Source organism: Tenebrio molitor, chromosome 3 (assembly GCF_963966145.1).
Source record: "Tenebrio molitor chromosome 3, icTenMoli1.1, whole genome shotgun sequence".
Taxonomy (NCBI): domain Eukaryota; kingdom Metazoa; phylum Arthropoda; class Insecta; order Coleoptera; family Tenebrionidae; genus Tenebrio; species Tenebrio molitor.
The window spans coordinates 12,807,266-12,831,079 of NC_091048.1; the positions used below are offsets into that span (position 1 = coordinate 12,807,266).

Here is a 23,814-nt window from a genome sequence, read left to right on the forward strand (position 1 = left end):
TCAAAATTACTAAACTGAAACGGCAAGTGATGCCAACATACTGTCATATTGGCAGCACGTATGTCATTGAAACGACTATAGTCTGTGTCAATTGTAAATTTCCACCAACACTGCATTCTACGTTAGAAATACAACCGGCAACACTGTTTGCTGAGAAATTCATCATCTTGTATTTGTGAGGTTATCATTCTCCGTGTCGTTCAATTTCCGTTTTTTCAACTCAAGATTTTAGAATAAAGAAAAAAACGTGCTAACCTTTTTATCTCTTCAAACCATTTTACTAAAGCATTTTTCATTTTAGTGTCAAAGGGCCGTATGATTTCCCTTTCATTAAAGTTAAAGAACGTCGTTAAATTGTTTTGTCTCTGTCTAACATAGTGCTTGGCATATACTCTCACTTTGTCTAATCAATTATTTAGCTAATGAAAGGCTTAACGAATGGGAAATCATAGGGCCCATTATAAATTACGTTGTTTTCGAATCATGTTTATAAAATAATTTTTCTCTATTATATTATTTTCTAGGTTGTTTTTTTTACCTTTTCTTTTCTCTTTTATTGTTATTTATGTATATGCCTATGAATATACATATACATTATTTATTATTTGTTACCCTTTGTGGACAGTTTTGTTCTTAGGTTAATAAAAGCTATTATTATTATTATTATTATTATTATTATTATTATTATTATTATAATTATATGGCCAACTTTGGTTATGTTATAACAATCCCCAGTTTAGAAATATTTTCATTTTGCCAACATAATTCAACAGGTGGTGGAAATTTAGAATTGAGACAGACTACATACCGGGTGTTTTTTTAAATTTGGCGTCGAAGTAGGCGTTGAACTGTAGATTGTGAACACAGTATACAGGTTACGGATCATGGATCAGCTGTTTAAATCTTACGCTTTTACACGAGTGGTGCGATCTCAATCGATTCTCCAACGCCTAATGCGACGCCAAATTAAAAAAAAAAAACGCTTTATATGACAGGTATTGGCCATCAAATCTGGCCATAGGCAGATTTAAAATTACACATATTAAAAATACATATACAGAGTGTCCCAAAAAAAAAAGACGAGTCCATAACTCCCTTATTTATCGGAGGATTTTAATTATATATACACCAAATTAAATGGTTTTTAATAGGCTACAAAACGGCTTAATAGATTGACGTATAGTTCCAAGGGCTTCGTCAAAATATTTTTTTTCAAATGGGATTACATACTTTTTTTTAGTAATTCTGATAGAGATTTTAATTCTAAAAACAACAATGTATCACAAGTATAACTTGACATAAAAAAAAAATAACACTAACTTTTGAAACAAATGACGAGCACCAAGCGAAAAGCTATCAAAATGCATTGCGTTACAATGTAATAACCAAATTAAGGTAGCTAGAAAAACAAATGACAAATAATAATATGTGGGATTGCGCAGATATGCCCCCAATGTTTAGCGCAAAATGGAACATAGACGATAGTAGCGTTTTTTACATTGTTTTTTGTGAATTTTTGGTATTTAAGTGTATACTTGTGATACACTGTTATTTTCAGAATAAAAATCTCTATCAGAATTACTAAAAAAAAATATGTAATCCCATTTGAAATTTTTTTTTTTGACAGTTTACCCTTGAAGTCCATGGGGCTATACTTGAATTTATTAGGCCATTTTGTAGCCTACTAACAATCATTTAATTTGGTATACAGATAATTAAAATCTTCCGATAAATAACGGAGTTATGGACTCGTCTTCTTTTTTGGGGACACCCCGTATATAAGTTGCTATGAAATATATTTGTTGAATGTCATATTGACAGCTATAATTATCATCCGTACAAACTACAGGGTCATTACTCATTATAAATGATCGCAGTAGGCGTTGGTGACGTATTTAGTTGAATGTGCCGCAAGCCTCATAACATGAGTGAGACTAGTATCGCCGATAGGTGGCGCTACCGGTGGTACCAGGCTGGCGGCACAACCAAAATTTGTGTGGGTTTTCAACGCCGACTGCGATGGAACAATCATTTATAATGATAATGACCCTGTACAATGCCATCAGGAAATTTTTGACGTAGCGTAGGAAGTAGAATTAATTTTTGCTAAGAAATGCAGAAAAGGACAAACCAAGACGAAAACTTTTTGTCTTCTATTTATTTTACCAACAAATGCACATTTACGTTAAATAATGAGCCAAACACCCAGAACACTAGATATTTGTCTTCAGAAAATCCGCGGATTGATTTAACTACAAGAACGCAATACCCTCAGAAAATTAATGTTTGAGCTGGTATTTTTAATAATCAAATAATTGGGCCATTTGGGATAGCAGGAGATTAAAATTTACAAACATATTTAGACATTTTCATAAATGAGGTCGGTCCTGCAATTGAAGAAGTTGTACATGAAGATCAAGAGGTTTGGTTCTAGCAAGACGGCTGTCCTGTGTATTTTGGTGTAAATGTTAGAACCCATTTAAACCAAGCCTTTGTAAATCGCTGGATTGGTCGAGGTGGTTCCATAAACTGGCCGGCCGGATCTCCTGAGCTTGCACCATATGACTTCTTTTTCTGGGCCTAATTTAAAAACAAAATTTATAAAACACGCCACCCAAATATTGATGCTCAGACATTTTACGCAAAAACAACTTAAGAATGTGAAAATGCATTTTATCATCGGTTGGGTTACGGCTTAAACCACACTGGAGAATTACTCAAGTATTATAACCAACTAGTATTTTGTTTATTTTTTAACTTTACATTTAGTTTGTTTTTGTTTATTTTGTTATTATTATTGTGAATAAAAATATTTCTAATAGCTTGACCATTTTAGAAATGTTAAATTTAATTAACTTCTTAATTAATACCAGAAATAATGCAAAAACTATTTTTCATGTAAAATCCCTATGGTCAGGTTTGGTATACACTATTCTTTACCTTGGTGAGTGGTCAATGCGAGTAAGCAACCCTTTGTAGCTTTGTAAATTTTACTTTTTCCACAAAATGTTTGTGAGGTGTAAAACAACTATTAATTGTCATTCAGATTCAGAATCATCGTCAAGCATTCATGTCCAAATCTCGAACTCTTATGTCGCGAAATGTAAATATAAAGAGCGATCAAATTAATTATTTTGTAAGTTATCCATGAATCCGAAATCGTATGTCGTTACTTGAACTCCACGTTCCAATAAACAGAGCTTGAAACACAGGTTAGATCTCCACATATCAATCGCAAATTCAAATTCAAATTCATGGATGACTCGATTACAAATTAATTTGATCGCTCAATATAAGCCGTACACACTGATTCTTAAATTTAGCCGGTCCCGCTCTGAAAACTACCGGGGTCCGTCGTCGGTCAATTCTAACATTATGCTCATGCCGGGCAATATTGCAAAGAAGTTTGGATTTGAGAAATTAATCGGATTCTTAAACCATAAACTGCACCTAATTTGACCGGAAAGTGTGGCTGGTCTAAGAATTTCGAAATTCTCAAAATTTTAGAAAACGATACAATGTGAAGTTGACACGTTTGAGGTTATGTCTCGGTGCATGTGAATTATGAGCAATTTAACCTGGAAAATAATAAATAAAAACACTTTGCGGAGTCTCTGTAAGTACATTATTGTAATATTTGAATATTTTTTAACAACTACCAACACACTTTTCCATGGGGAATATCAAAAATCCCTAAATTCCACTTGATGGCTGAAAATTTCCCAAAGACCACTCACCAAGATAAAGTATAGTTGCCACTCGGTATGTAAATTTCACTAAATTAATAAAACTATTCAAACCCAAAATTCATCAGGCAATTAACTGCATCAAGGCTGAACTTTGTCATTACGGATATTGCTACTAAATATAACGAGTAAATAGATAATTACGTGGAGCAATGTCAACCTCTCAAACCCAACTCCAGCTGACATATTAAGGCTTGCCATCTGACCATAAAATCGGTGAACACGTTGATGGTTCATTTTCCCTGATTTAGGTCCTCAGTTACCTACCTATAATTCTTAGTAGAATTTTTTTAATATTGTTTTTCACAAGAATTTTTTTTGATTTTTTTTAAGTGCTTCCTTTGATTACAGCTTGGACAAAGAACAGGGTTATTATTAGTTATTTATGTATTAAGGGCACAATCAGGAGATTATGGCACGACGGAATGCTTAAAGCCCGAGGAACGAGGGCTTTTAAATTCCTGAGGGCCATAATCGAGAATTATGTCCGTGGTACATACAACGTTTTATTGTATTTTATAATTTCTAAAAGATTCAAACAAATATTTCGTTTTCCTTAAAGGAAATCAACTAAAAGTTGTGTCCATGCAAATTTAGTTAGCTATTTTGATGTTGTTAGGGTTACTGCGTATATAATGTATGATTTTCTTTAATAAAATAATGTTTGATACCATTGTTTGAATAATTAAACCAACCGTTGCTTGGCAGATTTTTGACAAATCTGTGCCATAAAGGCCAATTTATGCCCTCATTTGGGGGCGTATAAAGACGATTATGATTAACTAAAATAGAATAATAGTTATTTATGTATCAAGGGCATTATGGAGATGTTTATGTTCGAGGGCAATCAGTTTAAAAGGTCGAGGGCCGCCAGGCCCGAGAGTTTTTAAGTTGCCCGAGAGCATAAACATCGATTAATGCCCGTGGTGCATACAACGTTTTATGTTCCACTGCATTTGAATTTGTGAACATTTAAAAAATTTATAAATTGTGAACTTGATTTTGCTAAATTTCCTAGTTTGCGGTGGCTTGTATCTATGACGACTTGTTTGAGCGGGCGTAATAAGCGGGCATTATGATTTATACGCCCTAGGGCATTATAGCCTGCTTAATATATCTCGTTGTCAAGGTATAAAAAACAAATAATGATTCAGTGAAACATAAAAATAATTGTAGTCCAAGTAACATCAAAATGATGTGAATAAGTGAGTACACACCGTTCACACGCAGGAGTTAAACTGGGTGCAAAACAACTCGATATTATTAGAATTAGTTGTAACATAACTCAATGTTTTTGGATACATTCGTTAATTTAAAAAACATAAATAAAATTCTCATCACTGTACTTTTCACCTAAAAAATGACAGTGACAGCGACAAAAATTAACAGTTCACATGAAAGCGGCAAAAAGTCATAACATTGGCATGGCCTGCTTCGACTACAATCATTTATAATAACCCTGTATATTATTATACCAGTTTTATGACGCTTGACTCGCTTGCGAGTTGGTTGGGGCACGACGAACGCAGTGAGGAGTCCTCCAATTGAACGAGTGTCACAGAGCGTCTTATAAAACGAGTGTAATATAACTTTTTTTTCTACTTTGGTCGCATTAATTTGATAAAAACTCAAAAATCTAATTATAAAATAATGCAGGGACTTTTGTGTTGCTTGAGTTTTGGTGGTATTTCTGTGAAATTTATGTCAAATGTCGAAAGTTTTAATTGTTAACAGGAGCTCGCTAGAGATGCCGGAAGCCGGCCAGCGTGCTATTGAAGCAATACCAACGTAATACTTATAAAAAAAAACCCAAAACAGTTTCACAAAAAATTCCTTTTTCTATTTTGCACCTTTAAGACAGTCAGTATAACACTCAAACGGGTTTCGAAAAGGAGCTCTTTTGGATACCGGTTTCAGGAACATTTACTTCAATTTTTAATGTTGGTAGCGATTCATAGTGAGTAGTTGCTACGTGATCACTGATCACTGCACTTCACGACACTTTAAATTAAAAACTTGCAATTGTTCGTTTAGTTACCTTTATATTTGTCAAATATAATTTTCCTAGCATTGTGTTTTGAACTTTTTTTAAATTTAAAATAGGGGCAAAATAGAAAAAATATTGTATTACACTCGTTTTATAACCCATTTTGTCGCACTTGTTTGCTTTATAGCACTCCCTTTAAAGTCTGTCAAAATTGGGCGCGCTTTATTAGAAACGTCAAATTGTGAAAATTTATTGAAAATACTCTAAAAATAGACTACAGCGGCAGAAATTTCAATATTGTTGAAAAAGGTGAGATACCCGCTTTTGAATTCAAACTAACCGCCAATAAAAACTATAGAAGTACGGTTGTCGGTACCGTCGGCGACCGCTTGGGGGCGGGGGTGACAGTCGACAGGGGATGAACGGCCATGTTTTTTTTGAGACACTTTTGTCTTGACCGCAGAGTAGTACAGAAGTACCGTGTATTTTTCTGTGTTCTAATTGTGCGATTTTAATTGTTTTTTTATTGCACTGTGCTAAATGTCGCTGTCCAGCTTCTGTTTTTGAACTAGGTATGTCTTTAGGGTACTAAAATTAATTCTGCTTCGCGCGAAATGTAGTTTAACAAATGGTTCGCACGTGGGTTTCCATCATGTTTTACAAAATCCACAATTATCTCAACCATCCCCATGTATTACGCTTTTAACATTTATAAGCTTGCGAAGGAGCGTAAGGCAGCTTGGTTCTAGCTTTGCAAATTTTATAAAATCGTACCGCTCACGTTTTTTTGTAAACTCAGATGTAACAATTCACTAACGTTCCTAAAAGAAAAAGGGCACCAAGTTTTAGCGTGGGTCTGTGGCTTTCACTTTTTAAGCGCACTCCCTAATTTTTGATCCCCTTTTAATTATTCCGAGTGACGCTTTTGGTGTGATAAGTACTTACCTACTTATTGTTCAACACTTTAATCAAAATTGCAAAGTTTCCACTTTCCATCCCGGTAGCAACCAAATGTTTTATATTTCAGGTGTCTCCGTGGGTTTTTCCTTAGCTAGGGATCTACTACATTTAGTCCCGGGGTGCCCTCCATATTATTCAGGGCGCCCCCCCTTGTCGATGAACCGGCTCTAATATGCTAGGGTCGACCGGACTATGTTTTTATTTTTATGTATGTGTAAATGGTTGTTACCACTTTTCCATCCCAATTTGAAAGTGTTCTTAGATAGCTCTGTCAACAAATATTTGTCGCGTTTCCTTTTTGTTTGCTTTTTCCAGTTTGCTGTAGATGTAAATTCTTGACCTTACCGCGAGGGTCTCTCTCTGTTTGAGGGGTTTGTTTTCCTCTAACCTCCAAGCGTTGAACACGACCTCGTGGCTCTCATAAATTTTGCACCCCAAGGGAGACCCAAAAACCTAACGCTTGGCAGGACTTGTTGAATGCTGGGTTATACTCGAGCTCCATGGCACACTTCCGGAAACGTGATCATGTCTATTTTCCCTGAGTCTGTGTAGCCTGACAAGCGCGTTTTGTTTTTCTTTTGCTTTGTAAAAGTCATGTTCACTTCAACCGATGAACTTAGAGTACCTCAATTTGTTGCCTTAACGTAAAGCAGTTAGGACTCTCCCTTAATCAAAGGATAGGTGTCACAGACCACCGGACCACACAAAGCCACTCGCTCCTTCTATAGCGTATCTGCCGCACATTGTAAATTAACTTGAAAAAAAGAAAACATGCTAAAGTTCTCGTCTAGTGCTCGCTCTCGCTCGAACGGTCCGAAGTAACCGTTTTGTTTGTAATGTACATAACCCTTCTGCTTTTTCTGAATTTTGAATTGTGTTGTTTATAAAATCAGGTTTGCTCAATTTACAATAACTGTCCCGTTCACGTCGTCACTTCGGATTTGTTCGTATTTTCAGGAGAGGTTTTTAGCGGAGCCTCATTCGGGGGTCTAGGGGAATGGCCAGAGCTCACCACTTTCCTAGAGTTCTAAATGAGTAGTCTTCTCACATTTGGGGAGATTTGAGTGCCCTCTCACGAGACGTTTTATTATTCATTCATCCCGGCGTTAACAAAAATCATAACTTTGAATAAATAGCTGGTTAAAATGATTGTGTCGTTTAATTTGCACTCTTCTGTGTGGTTCACAAACCCTGTTGGAACGAATCTGGTAATGTTTAATTTGTATTAAAAAAAAAAACACAACGTAGGGAAATTAACGAGGTACGATCACGCGCTCTTGGCCATTTTTGAATTTCGCGGGTTTTATTTTCATTGCGTATGTTGGTAGAAAAAAAAATGAGATGGCCGCTTGGTGGGATTTTTGAATTACCCACTTGGTTCATCACAAAGGAAAAAAATTTTGCCTATGGAGAGTGTCGTAAGAACTTCAATGACATAGTTCGTTTTCTCGTGGAACACTATCCAAATGTAAGCTTTACAAAATATAGGGTCTCTATAAATGATTGTCTGGTCAAGCCAGCCTTGGAAAAAAATTTTACTGTTCCGCTTTTTTGAAACCGATGCCAAATTCTAGTTCGTTTTCACGGTCACTTCTGACATTAGTGACTGACGTTTCGTTTGCGCTTGTCAGTCGAGTTTTGGTTCCTTATATTCGTTTTATCGCAGTTAATCACAGTTAATATACATCAAAAATCAGTATTTTTCAATAAAAATTGCAAGTACGTCCGCTTTTAGAGGTAAATACACTGGCAAAATTTGTGAGGTTATGCTTTAATGTTTTATGTTTAATTTTAGCTTTATTTTCTTTACAATGGTTTATTCTGTTGAACAGAACACGTTCATTGTTGTTTTTTACTTTCGAAATGGAAGGTTTAACAATGGGGAATTATCTGTTTGTAAAAATGAATTCCATCAAAATATCTGAACAACATTGTGAACAGATTTTTAACAATCAGAACAATTAGCAGGGGTAAATCATTAGGACGAGCACCAGTATCTGATGAAATACTCAAGGATTTGAAAGAAATGGTGGAAAAGACTACAGATATCCATAGCCTGTTTATCTCAACAATCTGGTGTACCACGATGCACTTGTCACAAAATCATTAAAAATAGGCTACAACTGCATCTTTATAAAATTAGTGTTGTACAAGAACTCCAACCTGCAGATTATCAAAGTTGTGTTCAGTTTGAAAATCACCTCAATTTCATAATTTGGAGTGCTGAGAATCCACACCAATTTGTAGAGACTCCTTTACATGTTTTGAAAATTGGTGTGTGGAACTGTGGATAGCAGTGTTGCTATACGCTTAACTAAGAAATGCTGCAAAATATTTTTGAAAATAAATGAAGAATTGTCAAGTGTTTAGAAGTTAATGGGGGACATTCTCAATCTATTTTATAAAAAAATACCTATTTGTTATCGTTATTTAGTGTTGTAAATTATGTTGTTGAATACATTTGATTTTATTGAAAAACCAGTAAGACTTATTTGTTATGATTATGAAAAACACTGTTATTTATATTGGAAGAAAAAATGGGAGTCAATACCATATTCGACAATTCAGTCTAGGTCGTATTTACCACTAGCATAAAACAAGAAATGTGAAAGCACTAAAGCAGACAAAAAGGCAGTATCAAGTATTGTATTGTGGTATACGAGGACAAGGTGTTATCAATATTTATCTGTTTGGATTTGTTCTCATACCAATTCCTGTACAGTGTGTGGCGGTACGATGGGGGCAATAATTGTTCCCCTGTTGGTGTTGATATTAAATATTAAATACTCGTACATTAATGTTAGAAAGAGTAAAGCACAGTTGAAACTTGTCTCTGGTTAAAAGCCAACAAGCTAACCTGAAAATGTGACATTCATTAATTGCCGAACAAAGCGGCACATTCAAAATTTGACAACTTTCCATGGCTGGCTGGACCCGACAATCATTTATAGAGACCCTGTATAAGGTTAAGAGAGTTGTGAATTTATTTGAATTAGTCCTTTATGGAAGAATTAAAGCATCCAGTATAATAAATTACGTCCAAATATTGTCTTCAACTTTGTAAGTGTTTGTAAGGTTAGTAAGATAAACGTCAAATATGTCACCTGCGCTTCTGCGAAAAGGGATGACCAAAATTCTGCAAAATTTCGCGTTTGTTTCATACGCGCCTACGTTTTTGCATTTGCAGCCACGTTTAACACAGTTTTTTGCTTTTTTCTTGCAAACCAGATGTCTTTCAAGGACGAGTTTTTCCCTACAGCATTTTTTTATGTAAATTTTAATTGATGCAACATTTTAAAAAGACATGTAAAAATTACGTTTTTAAGACTTGGGTGATTGCATTAATGGGATTTTATTCTTCACCGTCTAAAATATCTGCATTTTAAATTTCACAAAAATCCGCTGGTAAATAACTGAGTTATTAGGCTCGAAAGTCTTAGCTGAGACAGCCTGTATTTTAGCTTTTGACGTTGAAGTTCTTACTTCCTCCGAAAACTACCCCAAACTGTAATAATTGAACACATTAACTATCCAAAGGAATCACTCAATGTCATGAATTCCAGAAACAAAAAGCAGATATGTATTTCGAAACATACCTCTCTAATATAGATCTACCCTGACCCTTGTCATCACACACATGCACACAAACTCTCGTAAGCTTTTACTAACAGTCACCTCATTTTTAAATATGTGCAAAAAATACACCATTATTGTCATTATTATCGTTATAATACTTTAATTCATATAACACTGTAAAATGAAAACAGCCAATCTATAAAACACCGGGAAATACGAACTCTTGATAAATTGACTGTTTATGTAACCAGCTATTCTAACGCATTTCACACAAGATTGTTTATAATTTCGATGATAGTATGTATATTAAAGAACGAGTTTTATAAGGGTTGATTTGGCGCACGAGTCCCAGGTGTAGAAAACGACCCGTAGGAGACTTTTCTATGGGACGAGTGCGCCAATACCCTTATAAAACCAGTTTTTTATGTTATTTTTTAGAATTTGCACCCTTGTTTTAATTTTTAAAAAATTAAATTTTCAAATTCTAGGGAATATCGTATTAATCGGTAATTCAAGGTAACGGATGCCACTACATCTGCAACAGATGTTAAAAAGTAGAGCTTGAACATTAATATTGGTGTAATACACTGAAATATTGATAAAAATTTCATTAAAGTACAGTGTACTTCTTAAAGCCATAAACGACTCCTACTGACTGACGTTTATAGACGTATTATAAACGCAAATTCTAAAAAAAAAAGTTTTCGTGTTCGTTTCACGAGATACATAACATGAACTAAATATATAAACTTTTCAGTTTATATACCTAACTTAACATCTGTCAAAGATAACCTCAAAATTTGCAATTAATTAGTGTTTGTTAAAACTTTGCCCAAACGAACACGAAAAACGTTATTCAATATTTGTGCGCTGTCAGTTTTCAGGTATTCGGCTTCTTTTGCATCACTCGGCTGACGCCTCATACCTGAAAAGTGATCTTGAAACTGACTATTCCAATACACAGTTTTAGGTAGTCTATAGTCTAGTAATTGGAAAAACGAAAATGACAACTGGAAATGGGATTTACGAAGAAGCCCTTATATGGAACTAATACAAAACCAATTATTTGTATTTGTTGTAATTAATGAATAATAGCGATATCCCTTGCTGCCTCTAGGTAAAATTCTATCTGCTTTAAATCTGACTATTAATTTTCTTTTTCACCGTTCAACGAAATTCACCCGCATGAAGCCTATCAAATAGATAGTTTAATATTATATTTTAAAGCAAAAATATATTATTCCTTATTAAGTTTGAATTCAGTGTTACGATGTTCCCTATGCAGTATCTTACTTTATCACACATATGGAGGTGTCGTGAAAGATTTTCATTTATAAAGTAAAAAATTCAGAAGAAAATAGCTTAAAAGCATTCACAACGTTCCACTCATTAATACCAGAAAGACAAATTTAGTCATGATAACATTTAGTAACGATTTCCATGCTGTGTTAGTTTTATAAATATGTAGATATGGTATCTGTTTATAACTGTTAGATATGTACTAATTTTTATGAATATCACCCAACGCATCGAGTCTCCCTCATTTAGCAAATTTGTTAGTATTGGAGTAACGTTAGGTTTTTATTTCGGAACCGGTAGCAAGAGCTCGGATTTGAACAAATTTTTTTTAATGTGTTATAAATAAAACATATTAAAACCTTTATAGGTTAAAAATTGCCGCTCATTGTTTGTTTCATTAATTTATTGTTTATTTATAAGAACTGAAATTTTCCAGTTAGAAATCGTTATTTTCGCAAGAAAAATACTAGAGAACAATATAGAATGACTTTGGGAAGAGTATATTGTTATATTGAAACTTGTTTGGAATTAATTGTATGTGGAAAAAGAAGAACAATAGGCAGATGTTCGGTAGCCCGGTGTTGACCGGCTCAGATAGAAACACGTTCAGTTTGTCTTCTAGCGTCGCATAGTTAGCATTTTTTGAAGAAAATATATAATTATTTTTAATGGTTTTTGACAAAAAAGTGTTTAGTAATACCATGCGATCGAAAATAAAAAAAATCCAGAGGTCCGTGAGTGATACGCTTCAGTTGGCAACACGTAAAAATGTAATTCAAATGTCATCAGATGTCATTACAATGGAGAACTGTCATTATTAATTATTGACTATTAAAATTGCTATTGCAATATGTTCACTTCAGAGCAAAAAATTTTCATTGTGCAGTGTTACTTCAGAAACGGCGAATCGTCCTATTCAACACCTCTAGTTTTCGAGGAATTTCAACAAAAGTTTCCGGACTTTCAAGGCACTTACAGTGGAGAGTAAAAAAAAACAGACATAACAGTCACAAGTGTGAAACCGCCCTTCCTACATTTAAACTTATTTAGACTGATTGTGACAGTTTAGCTAATAACTGTGCTACAATCGTTTCAAAAATAAATTACTCTCTAGGATTTAGGGATATTCGATACTAGGTTGCCATAAATTTGGTTAGGTTGGGGGCTATGTGGTTTCTGGTGGCAGACAAAAGATATGTCAAAAATGTAAGGCTGTGGCTAATTCCTTGTCACAGTTGCAAATTAATGACTAATGCCTCGCTAAGTGATAGATGATTTTTCGTTTCACAATCAATTTTGGTTTCTGTCGGCATATTTAATTGAACTTAATCCCTCAATTCATAGTAACCAACCTTAGGCATTCAAAATTACTTCTGAAAATTCTAGTTACACAACATGAAAAACGTTATTTCTCTAAAAGTTCGAAATATAGGGAGTAATTTATTTTTGACAAAGGTAGTAGGTACGTCTGATCAATTCTTCAAATGTTCCAGTTGTCATAAACTGTCACATTGACAATAAAGAATGAATTATATTGAATTTTTTAAAATGTCACAATTTTGATGTCCGTTTTTTTACTCCCAACTGTACCTACCAACAACTTGCCTTGATTATTTTGTTTTTCCATTCCTGAAAAACAACGTGTTCAAAAATAGGCCGCTGTAATTGCCCACCATCAACAATTTTAGATGAAAATGACATAGAAGAGGATGAAACCGGGGAAAATATTTAATGTTTATAATACACTCTTAATTAATTTTTACTTTCAGCATCTCTTGTATATTTTTTACCAATACCCGTCACAATGATCGTTTGAAGAGTTCTACTCACTTTGAATTTTAAGTAATTCATTGTCCTAGAATTTATTTTTGGTATCATGTAGGTGCTATTTAAGTTATTCTTTGGCAAAGAATATCCGACAAACAAAACATTAAACACAGGAAATAAGATTATAATGAAAAATGATAAAAGTTAGTTTTTAGAAAAAAATATTGTGTTATAAAAAATTGTCAAAATTTGAACAGTATTTTGAATTAGTATCTCGTATTGTCAAATTAAAAATTTTAACACGTAAAACAACCGACAAAAACACAACATGGAAGTACCGCAAACTTTTCAATAATTTTTTTAACAAAACAATTCGGTTGCCATGGTGACCATAGCACTTCCGATCTTTGAAAATATCCCAATTTAACTATTATAAAAAAAAATAAGCAAAAATATAATTTCAAGATTATTTATTAAAGAAATCATAATGAGTCGCTTTTTGTGCCGGTGAGTGTATTTCCCACTATGAGCGTCAATTTTTAACCTATAAAGGTTTTAGTATTTTGTATTCATGATATAAAAAAAAAATCAATTACATATTACAATCGGAACTCTTGCTACCGGTTCCGAAATAACGCCGTATTTTTGTCTATCGTTACTCCACTATAGGTACCTACTCTTACTGCCGCTTCCATGGATAGATTTCTTGCGGGATTCATTTTACAAGTTTAAAAGACTCGTAGCAGATGCACCTGATAAAAAACAAAACTTGGTGGCTATAGATAACTTGTAATAAGGGTTTTCTGAACTTATTTTGAATAAATTTTTGGTAAACGTGCTTTTAATTGACAATTGTAAGTTTAAAACAAAACATTTTTTGTCAGCATTGGCCTGAAATGTCAGAATGTCTACAAAGCCTAGTTGCAACACAGTTACTAACTGTGTTGCTTATCATTATCTCGAAATTTACAAAAAAATTATAGTAGTGCGTTAATTTTGTCCAGGAGTTTATATATTTTCCTAATGGATTTATCATATTTATTTAAATAAGATTAGGACGATAAAACAAAAGAATGTGACTTACAAGTATCAGTATTTAGTTAAAAGTATCAGTTCAACCTAAAAGTATATATAATTCATTCATTTTTGTAATGACGAACTAGGTGGAACTTTTTTTCTTGTTAGATTTTAGACAGTTGGCAAGGATTTAAATTGTGTGTCACTGCCAAAATGAATGAATTTCCAAAACGGAATAGAGCATCAGTAAGCAAGCAGACGAAGCAGCACTTTTTAAAGGCTTTCAACGAAATAAAAGAAATGACTCATGGAGATAATGGAAACGTAATGAAAAAGTACTAAATTGTAGAAGCAGTGGCGGATAATTTTTCGGTAGAACAAGGACAAGGTTTATGAGAAACTTTAGCATCCATGACATATTCCCAATTGTTGTTTTGTTTTTTATTAATATCACCCGTTATGTTGCTGATCTGATAGGAAGACATCATTCCAGTCTAGTCGCATGGTCAGACGGTTTAACGACACAGGATCTTACTTACGAAGGTTAGGACAAGGGCGAAAACGATGTACAGCTTCGGAATTAAAATTTCGGGCAGTATAGTTATTTTCAAACTGTAAACTCTAAAACAACCTTTACGTTAATATATTATTCGTTCATCTGACATCCTCACTGTCAGTGTCATTTTTTTCTCCATATTGGTTGAATGTAATATATAAAAAACTATTTTTCAAATTGACATCATCCGTCAGTGTTATGTTGTGCCACCGGTATGGGTATCTGGTTACCAGAGAAACTTTCATTTTAAAAGCCTGAATTACCAAAATTTATAAAGATGACATAAAATTTAGTGGTCGCTTTTATTTGGCCGCAACTGTGCATTAAATCTAGTGATAAATAAATTACTAGTGTCAAATGAAAGAAGTTGGGTTATACACTGGTGTTTCAAATTATTTTATTTACCGCTATTTAAGGTAGGTATTACGAATACATATATCTAAATTTTCAATTCTGATCTGAATCGGACCGGGCAAGAAAAATAATTAAAGGAGGAACATCAGCAATAAATAAATGACCCATATACTTCTCAAATGTAGCAACATTATTGTACGTAAATTACCAAGTTAGTATAATAGGAATTTTAAATTTTACTAACAGCCTGTCAACCTGAGAGTGCGGATGTCAAGTGAACGGATAATAAAATCGTTATAGATGTGGCTTAATAACGCGTAGGCAGCAGGTGAAAGCGATGATTTCATTACACCCATTACAATTAACTCAAGACCCAAAATTCAAAAACTGACTACGTGATCGACACAGAAAAGTTTAATTTTTGAATGTCAGTCATGATGACAGTAAAAGGTGGTTTACAGAGATTTTGTTGAAATGACAGAAAAATGCTGCCCGAAATTTTGATTCCGCGACTGTACCAAACCAAGACATGAGTGTTTTCTTAGGCAATTCGCTCTGAGAAAGAGGAGAACCACTAATAATGTGCTAAAAAATGAGCTAGCAGCTGCTCGCAGCCTTGAAATATTATCCCGAACAATCAGAAGACGTTTAAAAGAAGCTAGTTTAAACAGTAGAAAACCGGCAAAAGAACCATTAGGTACTCACCACAGACCACAAAATTAAAAGATTGCGTTTTGCCAGAAATCATCAACATTGAACTGTTGACGATTGGAAGAAGGTTTTATTCCCAGATGAAACAAGGGTTAGCCTCAAATCTCCTGATGGACGTGAGCATGTCTGGCGAGGGGCAGGAGAGGGATTTGCAAGTTGCAATGTTTCTTCAAGGGTACAATTTGGTGGTGGCTCAGTAATGTTTTGGGGAGAAATTTGTTTCAATGGTCGCACCAGAGTTGATCCCCATACATGTGAAATCTATGAAATGGAATTATTATCATATATAATATACCAAGGGACAGATATATTGCCGGAAATTTTTTCGAGCAGTCCTGACACACGAGTGTTTGTAGCAAGAAAATTACACGAGGGCGCCAGCCAGAGGGTAATTTTGAGCGATAAACATGAGTGTTGGACTGCAAGAAAAAATTTCTGGCGATATAAACTAGGCAAAAATGAATAGGGAATTTTTCCATTTTTGAATTTTTTATAAATACAGTTTAAAATTTGTAATGAAATGTGTAAGAAATATAAATATATACGCATTAAATGTAATGTTTTAAGTACCTGTAACATTTTAAACTTATCTAGTGTTTAAGAATACGTGGGAGGATTGGGGCAATGGTTTTGCTTACCAAGAAAAATTGTGGAATTCCCTATTCATTTTTGTCTAGTTTATATCTGTCCCGAGGTATATTCGGAAGAGAATCGCCCGAAAATTTTTTTCCCTAGATCAATTATATCGGAAAATTTCCCTAGGGAAAATTTCCGCTTAATTAAATTGTGATTGGTTGCTATTCAAACAATTCGGAGTTGTGATTTGTCAATATAAATCATGTTCATCAGCATTTTTGATCACATGTTCAAATCTGTCCAATAGCTGACTTCCATATCCCCACCACCAATATTCGTCGTCAGCTGTTTGGTGGGTAAACAAAGCGTTCTCAGCGTTACTCACGTGTATAGTCGAGAAGTGTTTTGTGGTTTTTTCCAAGTTTAATTAGATAGGTGGTGGCTAGAAGTGCATATGTTATATTTAGAAACTATTTAGTGTTAGATTTAAGTAAAAAACACTTTTGTTTTTTTTCCATATTATTTTACTTATTTTTGATAACCTCACGGTTGTCTTCTTAAAAACACTATAAACAAACCTGACAAACACTATAAATAAACCTGATAAACACTAAATGAACTACAAACACTGTTGAATAGCATACGATGGCGCTGTTTGTTTACCCACCAAACAGCTGATCGGCGGCCATATTGCCTACTTGGTGGAACTGATCTATTGTATCATTATTATAGTGAGAATAATCTAAGTACATTATCCAAGTGAGAATAATTATAGTTCGTATTTTGTTTTAATTTCTCTTTAGTTACAACGTATTTTTCAATTTGACAGTAAGTGTCATCAATTGTTGAACATGAATGAAAAACGATTCAGTACGATTTTTTTTTTCACTACTAGTCTTAGAAGGCGTCATTATTGACTCTCGAACTGAACCCAGAAGTAGAATTTCTCTCCTACTAGTTAATAATTTTTCATTATTAACCAGTGGTTAATAATGAACAGCCGTCACCAAACAACGAAAGATTTTCTTTGATTTCATTGGTTAACGTAGACAGACGATTTTCAATTTTCATAGCAACCGTTGAAAAATGAGAACTCGGATCGTCGCATCGGACAAAATAATTTAATTAATAATTATTATTAGAAAGGGTTTTAACGTATTTAGTAGTGAAAAAAATAATAAGTATATACACCACGGTAGAGAAGACAATTTTAAGCCTCGCTTCTTTATTCCCCTCGAAGCTTCGCTTCTCTTCTCTCCACCTTGGTGTATAATTACTATTTTTTTGTATTTTTGATTTTGTACTCATGAAAAAATAATCCTACGAATACCCCTCGAGAGTGAGAAAAATTGAAAATAATTCTCCAGATTCTTTCTCAAACTTGTTGCCAGATGGCAATAGCCACTCGAGCCCTCCGGGCTCTTGTGTCTATTGCCTGGCAACAAGTTTTCGAAAATCTGTCGAATTATTTTCAATTTATTCTCACTCTTTTGTGCTATTATTACAGAAAATATCGTAGTTGAACATGTAATGTAATGCCATTCGCTGCTTTTGTGCAACCCAATTTTTGTTTAATGCAAGATAATGCCCGCCCGCATGTGGTTAGACAAGTTATCGACTACTTGAATGCTGTTGATGGAATGGCCACCAAATTGTCCCAATTTAAATCCCATATCTCATCTATGGGACGCTCTTAAAAAGAAGGTCCGAAGTCGTACACCTCCACCCTTCAATCACAATCAACAAGTGGATACAGTAATTGACGAATTGGAGAAGACCCCTCCCAGGAAATGATTGCACATCTAATTTCCAGCATGCCAAGACGCATAAATGCAACAATTAGGAGCAGAGGAGGGCACACACGGTATTAACATCGTATCTACTCCATTAATTCTATCGTTTTCATTTCATCTTTTTTGACATGATTCTAACCAAAAAAGTTTTAAAATCACAAATCATTTAAAATAAGGCCGTGTTACGCTGATTTCTTTACAAACGCTTACATAAACCTAATTTATAAGCTGTCATGTAATTCTAATTATAATATTAATTTCAATATTGTAATTTTGTAAGTTTAATAAAGTGGTGCGTTAATTTTGTCCAGGAGTTTATTGAAGTGAAACTATTTATGGGAGGGTCTTGAAATTCTGATCGACAACCTTTTTGTGTGACGAAAAGTGGTGGGGGTAAACACTATTGGGTCGAGTGGGAGCAGTGTCTCTGTCTTTGTCACACTCATGGCATTTATCGATAATGTCCTCTCTTTGATTTGGAGGCTTAAAAATGAACAATGAGTTACGCATTTCGATATTGTTTAGTGTTATCGTTGTTTATAATTTATTTTCTTCATTAAAATATACAACTTTGTTGTGAATATGCTATTTAAAAGTGATTGATGAATAATTACAATGTTTCCCTGTAATACAAAAGTTTCACTTCTATCGTGCGTCTTTACGACACATTCTGTTTTTTTATTACTAATAGACACTGATTAGTTTTGTTGATGTCTCAAATCTAAGAATTATTGTTCCACTTTTTATTTAAATTTCTCAAAACTTTTGGCAAATACACACATTTTATTTTTGCAAAGATAGGTGGTATTAATGTAACTTTTTTTCAATAATTAATTACTATGGAAAGACGCATTTTCTCATAATTTACATAACGAGAAAATTGTCAATTGCTCACAGCTGGTATCTAGAAATTCCGCGTCTGCAGTAAACATCCAACAGAAAACCTGCATTTGACGCAATCGTCATGGAAGCAACAAATATTTACGGAACTGTTTTTATCTTTTTTTTGTATCATGTATTTTGTATCATTGGCCAAAAGATTTTCTTTAATCAGTGTTATCATGAAAACTTGAAGATTTAAGATAAAAACATCTTTTCTAGTAATTACCTGGTGTTGGCATGCGATTTTCTTAAAGAATCTCCCATGTGCATATGAATTAGATTCTGTGAATTTCTTTCAGCTTTTCACTCATGCTATTCGAAAATAAGGCACTCATCAGCAACCAGTGCTTCTTTCCACAATATTAAAACATGAGTTTTATAAAACTTAATTTAAAAGACACGAGTCAGATTTGCAGCACGACTGCCACAGGCATGACGAGTGTAAATTTGTTTCGTGGAAATGGTAGTGTCTTGCGAAAACCAGGCAGTGGAGCAGTTCTAAAACGTACAGACGAAATTGTTGTTAATAATAATGGAAAATGCACCAAAAATATCTTTCCACCAATTGAGTCACCAAATTAGTCTCTCTGTTGGAACAACGGACACAATGTTACACAAGAATTTACATCTTTATCTCTAAAGTGCAGCAGTGCAGGAACTGAAGCCAGCAGATTATCCAAGAAGATTACATATTTGCAATTGGCTTATCCACAACGTAGGCAATAATATCTTAGTGTATATTTAATGCTTTCAACATAAAAACACATCTAACCTAAAATTTTACAGATTACACATCGCTGCGACTTTCGCCAAATTAAGAGGTTTTGTATTCAATGTTCCCAGAGCCAGAGATATGTCCTGCTCTCATATAAACCTTTTTGATAAACTGGCACTCACATTACGTATAAAATAAATTTAGTCAAAAATGTCACTTTTTAACGTGGTCCTAGCTTAACTTTTCTCATTGCTCTTCTAAGACATACTTCACAATTCGAAGGCTACTTGATGAACAATTCAATTGAACACTCGATATTTTGGTTAGCCGAAAAGTCTAATACAAATGTCGTACGAGAGGTATGTTCCGGCCCTCCAACTAGTCAGGCACTCGGCTTCGCCATCGTGCCCGAAATTAGTTGTCGTGCCGGAAAATTCACCTCCCGTACTCTAATGTAAATAACTCTTACGATCTTGGAAAAATTTTCGGAAACCATTTTGGCACCGCACCAGTCCGATTATAACAACTGATACCTAATTACCTATTATTCAGCTTGCAACACATTTATTAGCGCGTGTAAAAAAATGTTAAGTATTTCAACAATATTGTGAATGCGTACCTACAAATTAAAAACGGACTAAAACTTAATTATCGCAACTTAGCTGGAGAATTAACTAGCGTCATTATAGTAATATGTAAAAGGCGTAATTAACACCTCATACTGAGTTTCCTGTAGCAGACCTGACATTAAATGTTGGAAACAGTTTGAAATTACCTCTTTAATTAAGTATGCCGGTGAAATTGAATGAAATTCAAAGCCCAAAATGTTGGGAATTATGCATTAGTCTAATCTCTTAGAAAATGATATACTGAAATTTAATTCTCTATACTGGAGTTGCTCGTTTCCAGTTTCAAATATATAATAGTCTTTGGTGATAATTTCTTGAACAGTATCCCACTCATGGATTGACAGAATGTAACCATTAACGACGAAATCACGATTCGTTTTCTAATACGCATAAAATAATAAATAATAAAAAGACCACGCAATTGTAGGTAAAACCTTTAATGTAACGAATATTCTATTGTAGAGATGGAAGCTAACGTTTGAATAACACATTAGGGTATCGTGTATTGAATTGATTTCGTGTTAGGGCGTAGTATACCCACAGTTTTATATAAAATTATTTTTCCTCGACAAGTTTAGGAACAAATAACATTTTGAGTTGTCATTTAATGATTTTTTTTCCTGTACGCTTTGGAATTTGATGAACGAGGTATTCTAGAGTTCTCGTAGAAGTGAATGGAATAAGTGGCGTTTCATCAAATAGCAGAACCACAAGAAATCACATCTTTAGGAGAAGTTGTGATGTTTCCGACAGTGGTATGTACCAGATCATCAAAACTAATACATTAGCGCACAGTAGCTCACTCATAAAATTTAGTATTTCACGTACATTTTCTTACACAATACTAATAAAACAAGAAGTAGACTTTGACAACCCCGCACTCTCTTCTGGGAAGTCTTGTAGTAACTGCTCCGTAAGACATAATTTAGCCACCGTCTGTTAGTAGCCAGTCTTATTCTCCTTAACAGAAGTCTGATGGGTAGTCAAGATGGATTGGGGTGTGGGAGTTGTCATTGCTTCACGTATCTAATTGTTTATTAAGCCATTATTATACAGGTGTCCCAGAATGAACCAGCATAATTTTAACGAGCTACATGTATATACAGGGCGTTTCTGAAATACGTGTGTTAATTTTACCCAGTGGAAGAACGCGCCAAATCATGGAACTTTTCTCTATAACATTTTTACGAAAAAGCAATACAAATTGATTTAAAATTTGGAATAAATTAACCATCAGAGTGTATACCCGCCTATGGGTAAGGGCGAAAATTTTCTGTTGTGATAGAAACAGAGCTTTGTTAAAAAGTTCCAAGAAACTAGTTAATCACACAAAACGACTCGTTTGGTTAAAATTGTGGGGCAAAAAACCTTGGAATACATTTACAAATTTTACAAAATGTTATAGAGAAAAGTTTCATAAATTGGCGAGATCTTTCACTGGTTAAAATTAACACACGTATTTCAGAAACACCCTGTATTTAAAAAATTCGATGTCCAAAAATAAAATGAGATTTAATTTTTGAGGTACAATTTTTTTAAATTGCTTTTAGTCTTCTACGTTGTCCCACAACCTCGTAGGTAAAATTTCGGCACATTTTAAAAATACACCCCGTTATATCATATTTTATAAAATGTACGCCAATGCGAAGTAACCTCTAGGAAATATGCTTTAAAACAAGGAAACCGCATTGGTGTACGTTTTATAAAATATGATATACCGGGTGGGGCATCGTATACGCGCACGCCAGAAATCGCGACTTCTAATTAAATAAAATTGGCGAAATTTTATATACCTGACTAATTATTGATAAGGTATATTTGAGGATTTTTTATTTTTTTTTTGTTAATAAATAAGGCCGTAACAGTTTTATTAGTTTTCTGAAATTAACTTTTAATTTACCTATAAAGTTTTTACACTAAATGAATCTGTATCTTCTAGCGCATCAAACCCTGGTGGCACAATTAGAAATTTTGACTTGGTTAGCTAAATAATTCGCTTTTTTATTTAAACGTAAACCAGACGGATGATTTACGGCACAATGGTATAATTTCCCAACAAAGGTATAGCCGACCGTTTTAAACCTTTTTGCCATAAAATTGACAGTTTCCATTGTCACCTAAATTTACGGCAGCACAAGTAGCAGGTCATAAATAAAAATGATTTTGAAAGTTGAAATGTAAAACTTCGTTTAATTCAAAATCTAATTGGTATTTCTTTCCGTAGATTTCGTAAATAATTATAGGAAGTGAATCTGGGTAGGTTAGTATAAAAATCAGAATTTGACTTTTTGGTTGAAATTTACATTTTAATTTTTTTTGGCTTTGTTTGTAAGTGAAAAATTATCAAAAAATTATGGAATGTACCTTACCAACAGCCAGGTAAGTCTGAAAAATTTCGACAATTTTATTTAATTAGAAGTCGCGAATTCTCGCGTGCGCGTATACGATGCCCCACCCGGTACAGGGTGTATTTTTAAAATGTGCCGAAATTTTACCTACGAGGTTGTGGGACAACGTAGAAGACTAAAAGCAATTAAAAAAAATTGTACCTCAAAAATTAAATGTAATTTTATTTTTTGATAGAATTTTTTAAATATTTTTTCCGAGTTCTACATGAAGCCAGTAGCTCGTGGTTAAAATTATGTTGGTTCATTCTGGGTAGTAATATGTACAATGTGATAAAAAAGAAAACAAATCAGAGCAGGCGTTGCAAATCATGGGTTATGTCGTAGCGGAATTCTATGCAAATAAGCGTTCAATGTATGGGTGTAGATAATTTGTTGCCTCAAACGCTACTTTATAGTAAATCATACCGCACGAATTTTAGACGTTGGAATACCTAATAATTGTGCATTTTATTATTTTATCTGATACTTAATGGGGAAAATTTATAAAATAAACAATAGCAATATTTTACATTCGTTAGAAGGGTAATTTACCAGCTTTATAGCCAAACGCGACGCCACTGGTAAGCAGATTTTTCGCTGAAATGACAAAGAAACGTCAACGATGTGCTGTTGTTAAACCTTGAAAACAACTTTTAGATTTCGGCAAAGTTTACAGACGTTTACTGTAATTGTAAGCAAAAATATTCCAGAATAAGTGGTAAAATTGATTTCACCATTGAAGACAAAGCAGTAAGTGTTAATAATTTATTAATAATTGTTTTTTCGAGAGGTAGGCCACTAATAAAACAACTGTGTGTAGCAAGTGTAATTATGCGTTTGAATATGACTCAAACAAAGA

The 23,814-nt window shown here is 33.9% G+C and overlaps 1 protein-coding gene and 1 long non-coding RNA gene across 2 annotated transcripts in view; both read left to right on the plus strand.

Annotated features, from left to right (window-relative positions):
• The window catches only part of LOC138126098 (uncharacterized), a 404,235-nt gene that overhangs the window by 72,737 nt on the left and 307,684 nt on the right, over positions 1–23,814 (plus strand). The window lies entirely within an intron of this gene.
• Positions 8,188–9,171, plus strand: LOC138127121 (uncharacterized). The gene is made up of 2 exons (XR_011158105.1): positions 8,188–8,430; positions 8,489–9,171. It is a non-coding gene; the product is annotated as an uncharacterized lncRNA (long non-coding RNA).